Here is a 12070-nt window from a genome sequence, read left to right as displayed (position 1 = left end):
TGCAAACACCTACTCAAATTGAAAGGGTTGCCTTCATGTCTCCCATATCATGCCCCCTGATGTGCCCAAGAGGCAAAAACCAAGCAGAAACCTCTGAAAGATCAGGAGACTTTAACACTAAGACAACTTCAATGGTTATTAAGGAATGGTTCTTGAGCAAAAATATAAAGTGTCACTACACTTTTAGTAGCCTGCTCTCATAGATCTGTTGAACATCTACAAGAGATACGTACTTTGTAATAATTGGCTCCCTTCATCTTTTGGCCTGGGCCCAGTAGACACTGAGACCCTCATTACAACTGCGGCAGTCTTTTTACAAGACCCCCGAAGTCGCGGATGCCAGAAGACCGTCAGTGTTGGAGGTCCAAAGACTGCCATATTACAAGTTGAGTCGGATTTCCACCCGTTTATGGGTGAAAATCCGACACTGACAGCCTGGCTGATGGTGGAAGAGAGGCGTTTCCACAACCAGCACCGCCATGCCAACAGGACACTGCCTGCTGTATTACGATACATAATAAGGCACAGCGGTTTCCTGAACGGTGGTGCGGTGCTGGCAGTGGAAAATGCTGAGACCAATACTCTCCGGAATGACCACCTCATCGAGACATGTAGGTGGACCATCCAAAATGGGGGGAGAAATGTTGTGTGCATGTATGTGCCTGTATGTGTATGTGTAGCAGTATTGGTGTGGGTGAGTGTGTTTTTGCATGGAGGGTGTGTGTGTGTCCGAATGGAAGTGGAGGGGAGGGGTATCTGTCTGAGGGCATGCATGTGTGTGAATGGGGGTTTCTGAGTGCGTCTTTGTGAGCGAGAGAGCGGGCGTGTCTGGATTTATGTGTGCAGTTGGGGGTATGTGTCTGCATGTGTGTGGAGGGGGTGTCTGCATGTATGCAGAGGGGATGGGAGAGGTGTGAGTCAGGGTGCGAGTGAGTAGGTGTGTGTTTTGGGATGCATGCAAGTGGGAGTGCATGTGTGCAAGTCTGCGAGTAAGTGGAGGTGTCTGTGTGGTTGCATGCGGATGAGGGGGGTTTGTGTGCAAGTGTGCGGATGAGGGAGGGTGCAAGTGTGTGGAAAAGGGGGGAAGTCTGAAGGTGTGTGGACGTGTGAGGGTGCATGTGCTGTTCTACAGGAATGGAGATTCCTGTCACCGGGTGCATTACCACCAGGGTTTTCGTGATGGTGCAAGCACCATGGAAAGCCTGGCAGTGTGCCAACTCAAAATAGTGCCGGCGGTCTTACGCCCTGGTGGTACTGGCAGCGTTGTAGCAGTTTGGCTTCAGCCAAACCGCCAATCTCATAATAAGGCAGTCTTTACTGCCAGCCTCGCGAGAGCAAGGCTGCCACCGCCAGCGTGATGGTCTTCAGACCGTCACACTCATAATGAGGGCCTGAGTTTGAGTGTAAGCTGGATCTGTAAGCCAAACTAGAATCCACCTTTCCCCTTAAATAAATTATGTGCACCTTCGGAGAAAAATGAATGTAGGAAAATACCTCTTTTTTCATGTTCACCACCTATTTTTGTGGACTGATGCTTATGTTATTAAGGCTATGTGCACTGGGGCACTGACATTCAGATGCCAGTGCATGTGCTCTGACCCCTAAAACATGTTTGCTCTTCTGATTATCTGATTTAAGTTACCTCTAAGTCCCTAATGTATCGGTCAAAGTGCACCCAGGCCTATATGTTAAATGTCACTAGTGGACTTCATAATCTATTATGCAGTCCACCACAGGGACAGTGCAAACATGACTGCAGGCCTACTATTGCAGCCTGGTTGTGGCAGTATTAAACTGCAATTCTATATGTCAAAATAAACTCTTTTGACAAGTCAACGCCTTCCTTTTAAATGTTAGTAAGTTAACCCTAAGTATGCCTTATAAGTCCAAAGGCAGAGTACATGGTAGTTAGAAGTACGACTGGTAGAACTGTAATGTTAAGTGTGTTCTTACAATGAAAAAGCCCTCAAAATCTATTTTCACTGTAGCATCTGGATTACATTATTACATTTCATAATGCCAATTTCCGTTGGAAAGAAGATAGAACTAAAATTCAAAAACTCTTTTTTATTATTTATTTAAAATAAATTCCATGGTAAAAATGATTTTTTTATTAAAAGAAAAGGTACTCTAAGAAAGTTGCATGTACCTGTATAAGACCTCTGGCAGCCTTTTTGCATGAGCCCCACCTTTAACCTGAATAGCCCCCCTTGATGAGGACTGAAATCTGCTCCCAGAACAGGACAAAGGCCTTGGGTATGGGGATGTGTTACGGTTCCCTTGAAGGCATGACCATCTTGGCTGTGTCCAGGAATTTGACTAACTTCAGAGAGCCCTACCCTGGCACTGACAAATGTTAGGGTACACCTGGGCAGGGCTCTTGCATGTTCCTCCAGTCAGGCAGGCAGGCACCAAGCCCAGTTGGAGAGAAGGTGCCCCAGAACTGGTTTGAAGAAACCACATAGTTGGGGTTGCTCATTTCCCTGCCTACATCTCTAGGGTGGGCACCCAGTCTCTGCACACAGGGAGAAGGGTTTTACCATGTTGGATGAGGTAGAGAGGTGAAGTGGAGAATTGTTTACTGTAAGGCTAACATAAACTTTTCAAAGTGGGTAGGTTGACCCCTGGAAATCTTTCCATACTGGTCAGGGGGGTCAAGGATTCTCACCTACCCACAAGCTGGTGCCAGGCATAAATGTGGCACCTCTGGGTGCCCGCTTCAGAGCACTACTCGACCTGTGGGAGAATGACGAAGGACAGCACTTGCCTTTGAGACCTGTTAGGAGACCTGAAAGGCTAGACCTGCTTCCACTTGTACCCATGATAAAGAAGTGGACTGCAAGGGTCAGTTAAGCTGATCTCCTGTTAAGCTACAGGGCTACCAAAAGCTGCAAAATGCCTCTTTTCCTGAAGAGCCCAGTTTACCTTTTCCAACTGGACCTATACTAGAGCCTGGTGGTGACTTCTGCTTGAGTGAGTATTCACCCACAAGTGCTGTTCCTGAGCTTCTGGGGCCCTTGGCTGTCAAAATATGCTCTGCCTTGTATCCTGAACAACCTGTGACTTAAAATTGTTTTGGCTTCAGAAACCCCCAGAGGACTGGGACAAACCTGTCAAGTCAATCTGATTAAGGTACATTGCTGCTCAAAGATTCAGATTGCATTGCTCCAGTGGAGATTTTCTCTAGCAGCAAATCTGTTTCAGCAGGACGTCGTGGAGAGAATATCCAGCCTCATGGAGCCCTGTGTAGCTACAATTTCCAGCCTTCCCCCAAGTCTCCCGATAAAAATGGTACCTCACTTGTGTGGGTAGGCATAGTGCCCGCAACAGGAAGTGCCCCAAAACACAATATGGACAAATCACATTTTCCCAAAGAAAACAGAGCTGTTTTTTGCAAGGTGCATAGCTGTGGATTTTGGCATCCAGCTCAGCCGGCACCTAAGTAAATGTTAGAAATGGGGTCTTTGGTTGACAGTCAGGTTACCCCCTGTTCAAGCAAGGACCCTCACTCTGGTCAGGGTAAAAGAGAATAACCCTCAGCTAACCCCTGCTTACCCCCTTGGTAGCTTGGCAGAGCAGTAGGCTTAACCTCAGAGTGCTAGGTGTAAAGTATTTGTACCAACACACACAGTAACTTAATGAAAACACTACAAAATGGCACAACACCAGTCTAGAAAAATAGGAAATATTTATCTAAACAAAACAAGACCAAAACGACAAAAATCCGACATGCAGAAGTCAAGTTATGAATTTTTAGAGATTAAACTCAAAAATAGCGTTTAGAAACAAAAATGCTTCGATGAGATGTTAACACGGCGTCGTGACGGAGTCGTTCCCAACAAGCCGACACCAGCGGCGCCGGACACGGAGTCGTGTAGACCCCCAAGCACAGTACCTTTGGTGAAGAGTGAAAATAAAGCCGATGCGCGAAGTCGGGGTTCGCGGCGTCTGTGCGAAACATTGAATCCACGCGCTTCGAGCGGCGTCGGTCACGACGGGGTGCAGCGACTTCCACAGAGCCGCGGACTTCAGCGGGGCTGCAACGGCATCGGGCCTGCGAAGAGCGTCGCGTTCCAGCGAAGGTCACGGCGTCAGGTGCAGGCAGCGTTACCGGATTCAGCAGCGGCGTCGGTCCGAAGTCGTCTGAAGTCGATTTTCTTGGATTTCCACCAGCTTTACTTTCAAGGGCCCAGGGACTGGATAGGGCACCACTTGTCAGAGCAGGAGTCTCTCCAGAGACTCCAGGTGCTGGCAGAGAGAAATCTTTGCTGTCCCTGAGACTTCAAACAACAGGAGGCAAGCTCTAAATCAATCCCTTGGAGATTTCTTCACAAGATGGAAGGCACACAAAGTCCAGTCTTTGCCCTCTTACTCTGACAGAAGCAGCACTGCAGGAAAGCTCCACAAAGCACAGTCACAGGCAGGGCAGCACTTCTTCCTCAGCTATCAGCTCTTCTCCAGTCAGAGGTTCCTCTTGGTTCCAGAAGTGTTTCTAAAGTCTGCAGGTTTGGGTGCCCTTCTTATACCCATTTTAGTCTTTGAAGTCACCTTTCTTCAAAGGGGACTCACACCTACTTGTGAAATACTGCCTTGCCCAGGCAAGGCCTCAGACACACACCAGGGGGTTGGAGCCGGCATTGTCAGAGGCAGGCACAGTCCTTTCAGATGAGAGTGACCATTCCACCCCTCCCTCCTAGCAGAGATGGCTAATCAGGAAATGCAGGTTACACCCCAGCCCCCTTTGTGTCACTGTCTAGTGCAAGTGAAAAACAACACAACTGTCAACCTGACCCAGACAGGGAATCCACAAACAAGGCAGAGTCACAGAATGGTTTAAGCAAGAAAATGCTCACTTTTTAAAAGTGGCATTTACAAACGCACAATCTTAAAATCAACTTTACTAAAAGATGTATTTTTAAATTGTGAGTTCAGGAACCCCAAACTCCACATGTCCATCTACTCTCTAGGGGAATCTACACTTTAATCATATTTAAAGGTAGCCCCCATGTTATCCTATGAGAGAGACAGGCCTTGCAACAGTGAAAAACGAAGTTGGCAGTATTTCACTGTCAGGACATATAACCCACATTACTATGGTGGTCATTACAACCCTGGCGGACGGTGTTAAAGCTGCGGAAATACCGCAAACAGGCCGGTGGACAAAAAAAGGGAATTATGACCCTGGCGGAAACCGCCAACTAAGACAGCCACTTTAACACATCACCCACCACTGCGGTACAGACAAGCAGCGCGGCGGTTACCGCCAACAGAGAGGCGGGAGACAATGTACCGCCCACAGTATTACAACCCGCCAATCCGCCACCTTTTCCGGGGCGGATTCACCGTGGATAAAAACACGGCGGAAACAGCTTTTGCTATGGGAAAACGCTCACCTCAACACATCCAACGAGGAACGAGGACTCCATGGAGCTGGAATTACAAATACTCCCTGCCCTTGTCTTTCTGCTCCTCTACGAACAACAGCTACGTAGGCGCAGAAGACACCGGTGAGTACTGCACCTACGACACGGGGGGAGGCAAAAGTTAAGGGGACACCCACCAAACACCCACACTATCGCATATTACAACATACACATTCACAAAAATCACAGTAACAACCCACAATCCCCCCGGAAGAATGAAAAGACAATGCGAAATTCGGTCAAACATTATAATGTGCCAAATATACATGTCATACAAAAATATACAGATATATATTTGAAAATCACTCATAATTATATACAATACGAGAAGTAGTGCATGTATGTACACAACAATGTCCGTGCACCAACAGTCCAAAAATGCATGGGCAAGGCCCACAAACGACACCTGACCATAATCGGAGAGAACACTGCCAGGGCATCAGATAGAAATACTACAGGCACCTCAGGGGGAAGGGAAGGGGGGGCACCTCAGCCAGATGAATGCAAAGTCAGATCCACGACGGGGCTCCATGCCCATTGATGTATCCTGGGGAGTGCAAAGCCACAGTCTCTCAAGTCTCTACAGTGGGTGGGTTGCCCACTGTGCCATCCTGGGGAGTGCAAAGCCACAGTCTCTCAAGTCTCTACAGTGGGTGGGTTGCCCACTGTGCCATCCAGGGGAGTGCAAAGCCACAGTCTCTGAAGTAGATGCAGTTCTCTACTGGTACTGGTGCCCATACTGGATGAGTCTCCCCGTGAAAGTTCATGTCCTGTCACTGTCCCAGCTGCACATGGGATAAGGATGCCTGATGTGGCGGCCTTTTCATTCCTACACGGTGCTTGCCCTGTTCAGCAGTCTTCACCATGGCGGTCTTTGCCCTGTTCAGCGGTGCTTTGCCATAGCGGTCTTTGCCCTGTTCAGCGGTCTTCACCATGGCGGTCTTTGCCCTGTTCAGCGGTGCTTTGCCATGGTGGTCTTTGCCCTGTTCAGTGGTGCTTTGACATGGCGGTTCTGGACTGTTCAGCGGTGCTTTGCCATGGCGGTCTTTGCCCTGTTCAGCGGTGCTTTGACATGGCGGTTCTGGACTGTTCAGCGGTGCTTTGCCATGGCGGTCTTTGCCCTGTTCAGCGGTGCTTTGACATGGCGGTTCTGGACTGTTCAGCAGTGCTTTGCCATGGCAGTCTTTGCCCTGTTCAGCGGTGCTTTGACATGGCGGTTCTGATACCGACATTGGTGTGTGGCATGACGATCTCTACACTGGGCATTGGTGTGTGGCATGACGTTCTCTACACTGGGCATTGGTGTGTGGCATGACGTTCCATCATTGCCCAGCGGGGCTGTGGCAGCCGGGGCCCTCCAGGGCACTGACTCCGGCGGTGGTCTCCTGACCAGTGACGATACTTGAGCCCTCCTGGGCTGTGACTCTGGCGGTGGTCTCTGGACCAGTGACGATACTTGGGCCCTCCTGGGCTGTGACTCCGGCGGTGGTCTCCTGACCAGTGACGATACTTGAGCCCTCCTGGGCTGTGACTCTGGCAGTGGTCTCTGGACCAGTGACGATACTTGAGCCCTCCTGGGCTGTGACTCTGGCGGTGGTCTCTGGACAAGTGACGATACTTGGGCCCTGCTGGGCTGTGACTCCGGCGGTGGTCTCCTGACCAGTGACAATACTTGGGCCCTCCTGGGCTGTGACTCCGGCAGTGGTCTCCTGACCAGTGCCGATACTTGAGCCCTCCTGGGCTGTGACTCTGGTGGTGGTCTCTGGACCATTGACGATACTTGAGCCCTCCTGGGCTGTGACTCCAGCGGTGGTTCTGGACCAGTGACGATACTTGAGCCCTCCTGGGCTGTGACTCCGGCGGTGGTCTCCTGACCAGTGACGATACTTGAGCCCTCCTGGACTGTGACTCTGGCGGTGGTCTCTGGACCAGTGATGATACTTGGGCCCTCCTAGGCTGTGACTCCAGCGGTGGTCTCCTGACCAGTGACGATACTTGGGCCCTCCTGGGCTGTGACTCCGGCAGTGGTCTCCTGACCAGTGACGATACTTGAGCCCTCCTGGGCTGTGACTCTGGCGGTGGTCTCTGGACCAGTGACGATACTTGAGCCCTCCTGGGCTGTGACTCCGGCGGTGGTTCTGGACCAGTGACGATACTTGAGCCCTCCTGGGCTGTGACTCCGGCGGTGGTCTCCTGAACAGTGACGATACTTGAGCCCTCCTTCGCTGTGACTCTGGCGGTGGTCTCTGGACCAGTGACGATACTTGGGCCCTCCTGGGCTGTGACTCTGGCGGTGGTCTCTGGACCAGTGACGACGGTGCTGGCAGTTGTGTCTGGACCGCCAGTAATGATGGCGCACTTCTCCGCCGTGACACTCACAACAGGCTGGCAAGACTTCCTCTGGACCTTCCCCACCTTTGGTGGAGTCACAGCTGACTCACCAATCCCCTTCGAACCCAAGTCAGTTGTTGTCCCACCAGGAGTCTTAACACGGTCCCGTCGTCCACTCTCCAATTTTAGAGCCTTTACAGGGGGGCTGCCAGTGCCTTGGCTCCGGGTCCTACTGCCTGCCCTAGTGGCCGGTGCACTCCACAATCCCTGAACACGCACCACTGGTATTGGAGGCTTTTTAGCTGAGGCGCAATGACGGGACTGATGAATTGGAGGGGGGGTGGGGGCAAAAAGGTCAATTTTACAGAGGGACAGTTTCTGACGAACACTGGGATGGGTAGCTGGAGGGGGTCTGGGAGTGGAGGAAGAGGAGGTGGTTGTCGGAGGTGTTACTTTAGCTGTTTTGGGTGCAGGTACAGGAGGCTGTCGTGAGGTGGATGGATGTTGGGTGAGTGATTGCTGGCGTTTGTGTACTTTGGGAGGGGGCGTCACAGACACACTGGGAGAGGACACAGGGGACGTGTAAATGGCAGTGGAGGTGGTGAGTGTAGGTGAGTGGCTTGTGGTGCTGGGTGTCCTGGTGCGATTCCTGGTGCCTGTAGATGTGGTGCATGCAGGTGTGTGTGTAGACGAGACTGGGAGGGAGGAGGGAGAAGAGGAGGAGGGGGACACAGTGGAGACAGTGGATGTTGCTGTGTCTGTATGGGTGTGATGCTTGTGTGAGTGCCTGTGGGATGTGTGGTGCCTACGTTTGCTTGAGCTACTTTTGGGTGTTGACTTGTGTGCATGCTGGTCTGTAGGTGTGCTTGGGATGGGCTGGGGTACAGGGGATTGGGTCTGGGTGGAGGAAGTTGGAGGGGGAGGCTCGACACAGGGAAAATGGCTGCCATCAGTGCTGAGGCCAGAGATTGCAGGGTTCGCTGAAGGACAGCCTGACCAGAATGAATGCCCTCCAGGAATGCATTACCGTGTTGCAACTCTCGTTTTACACCCTGGATGGCATTCACAATGGTAGACTGCCCAACAGTGAGTGACCTGAGGAGGTCAATGGCCTCCTCACTGAGGGCAGCAGGGGTGACTGGGGCAGGGCCTGAGGTGCCTGGGACGAAGGTGATGCCCACCCTCCTGGGTGAGCGGGCACCGGGCGAACGCTGAGGGGCTGCTGGGAGGGTGGTGCTGGTAGGGGAGGTGGCAGCTGTACCTGTAGAAGTGGGGCGCACAGATGGTGCCACCACAACAGGGGAGCTCCCATCGGCGGACGAGTCCGTGTCGCTGGTTGGTGATCCGGTGGCTGACGTGAAGCTCCCCTCGCCCTCCGTCCCACTGGAGCATTCAGAGTCTGTGGTGTGGCCCTCCATGGCCATGTGGGATGCAGCTCCCTCGTGCTCCGGTGCCACTGTACCTCCGCCTGTTGATGCTGATGTACAAAAGGACAGGGAGAGCAGGAAAAGGGGGGGAGACAGAAGAAAGAGAGTTTTAGTGCATGGCATTCCGCTACCGTTGGCGGACAAGACAGACACAGCAGCCCCCTGCATTACGCCGTGCTCCTGCACTCTGCACACGCAATTTCTGGGTTATGGCCTACATGGCAATGGTGGACATCTGCGCACATGGATGCCACAGGGGCAACTATACCTCCACTTGGCACTCTGCTGAGGTGGGGTAGAGTGCCACATGGCCTACATTACGGAGGGGCCTTGCCTACCTAACTCGCCCTGGCCTAGGGACACCCACAGCCCACCTCCCCCACCCAGACCCCTCCACTGCACGCAAAGTCCGCAGAATGAGGTTGTACTCACCCCCTTGTGTCTGCTGTGATGTCCATCCAACTCCGGGTAGGCCACCACCAGGATCCGGAACATCAGGGGGCTCATGGTACGACAGGCACCCCTCCCACGTTGGGAGGCCATCCCCAGCTGAGCCTCCGCCGTCTTCTTGCTGCAGCGGCAAATGTCCTCCCATCTCTTACGGCAGTGGGTGCCCCGTCTCTGGTGGGCCCCCAGGGTCCGGACTTCCTTGGCGATGGCACGCCAAAGGTCCCTCTTCTGGTGGACGCTGACCTACATGACATGCACAAGGAAAGAGGACAGTCATTACCTACTGCACCGTCGTTGTGATTAGCCCCCTCCCAACTCTATCCCTGTGGCCCATTTATCCCCATGCATAACTGTTCTATGTACTCTGCCCCCTTCCCTCATCCGCCCAGCCCTCTCCACCCAAGCCTAGCCCATACAACCTGCTCCCTGTGTACTAACCTGTTGGTCTGGAGGACCGTAGAGTAGCGTGTACTGGGGGAGGACCCCATCCACAAGTTTCTCCAACTCCTGTGCAGTGAAGGCAGGGGCCCTTTCCCCAGACGCAGCAGCCATCGTCGCTTCCAGACCGAGGTCACAGCAGCATTATCAGAGTAGGTCCTCTCCTGTCGAAGGTCAGGTATCTAGTGATTGAACAGATAGAAAATGGCGGTGACGTCCGTGGCGGTGATGTCCGCGGCGGTGCGCATCATCACCGCCGGCGTACCTGTTCATTGGGTCCTGGGACCCATAGGGTCCAATGTTATCCAATGCAGCATTGCGCCGCGGTCTACGACCGCCTACCGCGACGGTGTGCAACGCCAGCGCAGTTACCCCACAATCCCATTGTCCCAGTTTAGAGGTCAGGCAGCCGCCATTTCATGGCTTCATTTACTACTGTGTCACACATAGCTGGGCCTACACTCAACACACATACAGGAAGGGTTTTGTGTCTGGTGTAGTCTTGTGTGTAACTGTGGGTACATACCTGGAGGAGTAGTGACTGGTTCTTCGCTGTTGTCCTTCGTAGGCACCGTCAGCTGGGACATATGAAAAGATGGCGGAATCCTCAGGTGTACCGACCGCTGGTGGACCTGTTGACAATGGAAGAAAGACATGTCATCGTCATCTACCGGTTTGACCGTGCCACTATCCAGGAACTATGTACCCAGTTGGAGCCAGACCTGATGTCACCGATCCGCCATCCGACATTTCCTTGCAAGTGGGTCATTTCAGACAACTGTGGCCATGGCATCAGGGATGTCCCAGCCTATGTTTTCCACCGTGTTGTCCAGAGTGTTGTCTGCCCTGCTGAAACACGTAAGGAGATACATCATTTTCCCTCAGGTGGAGGATTTGCCTACAGTGAAAGGTGACTTCTATGCCCTTGGACATATCCCCAACATCATAGGTGCCATTGATGGGACCCATGTAGCTCTGGTCCCCCCCCCCAGGAGTGAACAGGTGTACAGGAACAGGAAGAGTTATCATTCCATGAATGTCCAGATGGTCTGTTTGGCAGACCAGTACATCTCGCAGGTAAATGCTATGTTCCCTGGCTCTGTGCATGACGCCTACATCCTGCGGAATAGCAGCATCCCTGATATGATGGGTCAACTCCAGAGGCACCGTGTATGGCTATTGGGGGACTCTGGTTACCCCATCCTTTCCTGGCTATTGACCCCAGTGAGGAATCCCAGGACCAGGGCAGAGGAACGGTACAATGATGCCCATGGGCGGACTAGGAGGGTGATCGAACGCACCTTCGGCCTCCTGAAGGCCAGTTTCAGGTGCCTCCATATGACAGGTGGATCCCTATTCTACTCACCGAAGAAGGTGTGCAACATCATCATCGCCTGCTCCATGCTCCATAATTTGGCATTGCGATGCCAGATGCCTTTTCTGCAGGAGGTTGATCCAGATGACGGTGTTGTGGCAGCTGTGGAGTCTGTGGAGCCTGTGGACAGTGATGAGGATGAAGCTGAGGAAGAAGAAAACGACAACAGGGAGTCAGTCATACAGCAATATTTCCAGTGACACACAGGTGAGAACATTTACTGGTTTAACATTACATTAACTTTCACACGTCTATCTCTATCCTGTTGGTCGATTTCAATCACTATTTGTTAACTGAGTTGTACCCTTCCATTATGGTTTCACAGGTGTGGTAACCTACGTGTCAACTGCTTGCATCCTTCAAGGGCTTGTGATGTGTGACATAGGTACGTTAGCCTTACAATGGTACAGCCATTATGACACTGTCATTGATAATACAAAGTACAAAATCATAGACTGACTCCAGATTGTTTTGTGTTTCAAGGGTGTTTATTTAAGTGCTCAAAAAATGAAGGGGGGTTGTAAAATGGTGATGGGGGATGGTGGAGGAATGTCCATGGCAGAGTCCAGTCTATTAGTCTCACAGGTGCACTGCCCTTCTGCGCATAGGAAGTAGAGCTGGGGCAG

General features: G+C 52.0%; 1 protein-coding gene across 1 annotated transcript in view; it reads left to right on the top strand.

Annotated features, from left to right (window-relative positions):
* The window catches only part of DOCK2 (dedicator of cytokinesis 2), a 2133690-nt gene that overhangs the window by 604468 nt on the left and 1517152 nt on the right, over positions 1-12070 (top strand). The window lies entirely within an intron of this gene.

The sequence above is a fragment of the Pleurodeles waltl genome, chromosome 7 (assembly GCF_031143425.1).
Source record: "Pleurodeles waltl isolate 20211129_DDA chromosome 7, aPleWal1.hap1.20221129, whole genome shotgun sequence".
Classification (NCBI taxonomy): Eukaryota; Metazoa; Chordata; class Amphibia; order Caudata; family Salamandridae; genus Pleurodeles; species Pleurodeles waltl.
Note: the sequence above shows the minus strand (reverse complement) of the source record. Positions and strands in the feature narration are given on the sequence as shown.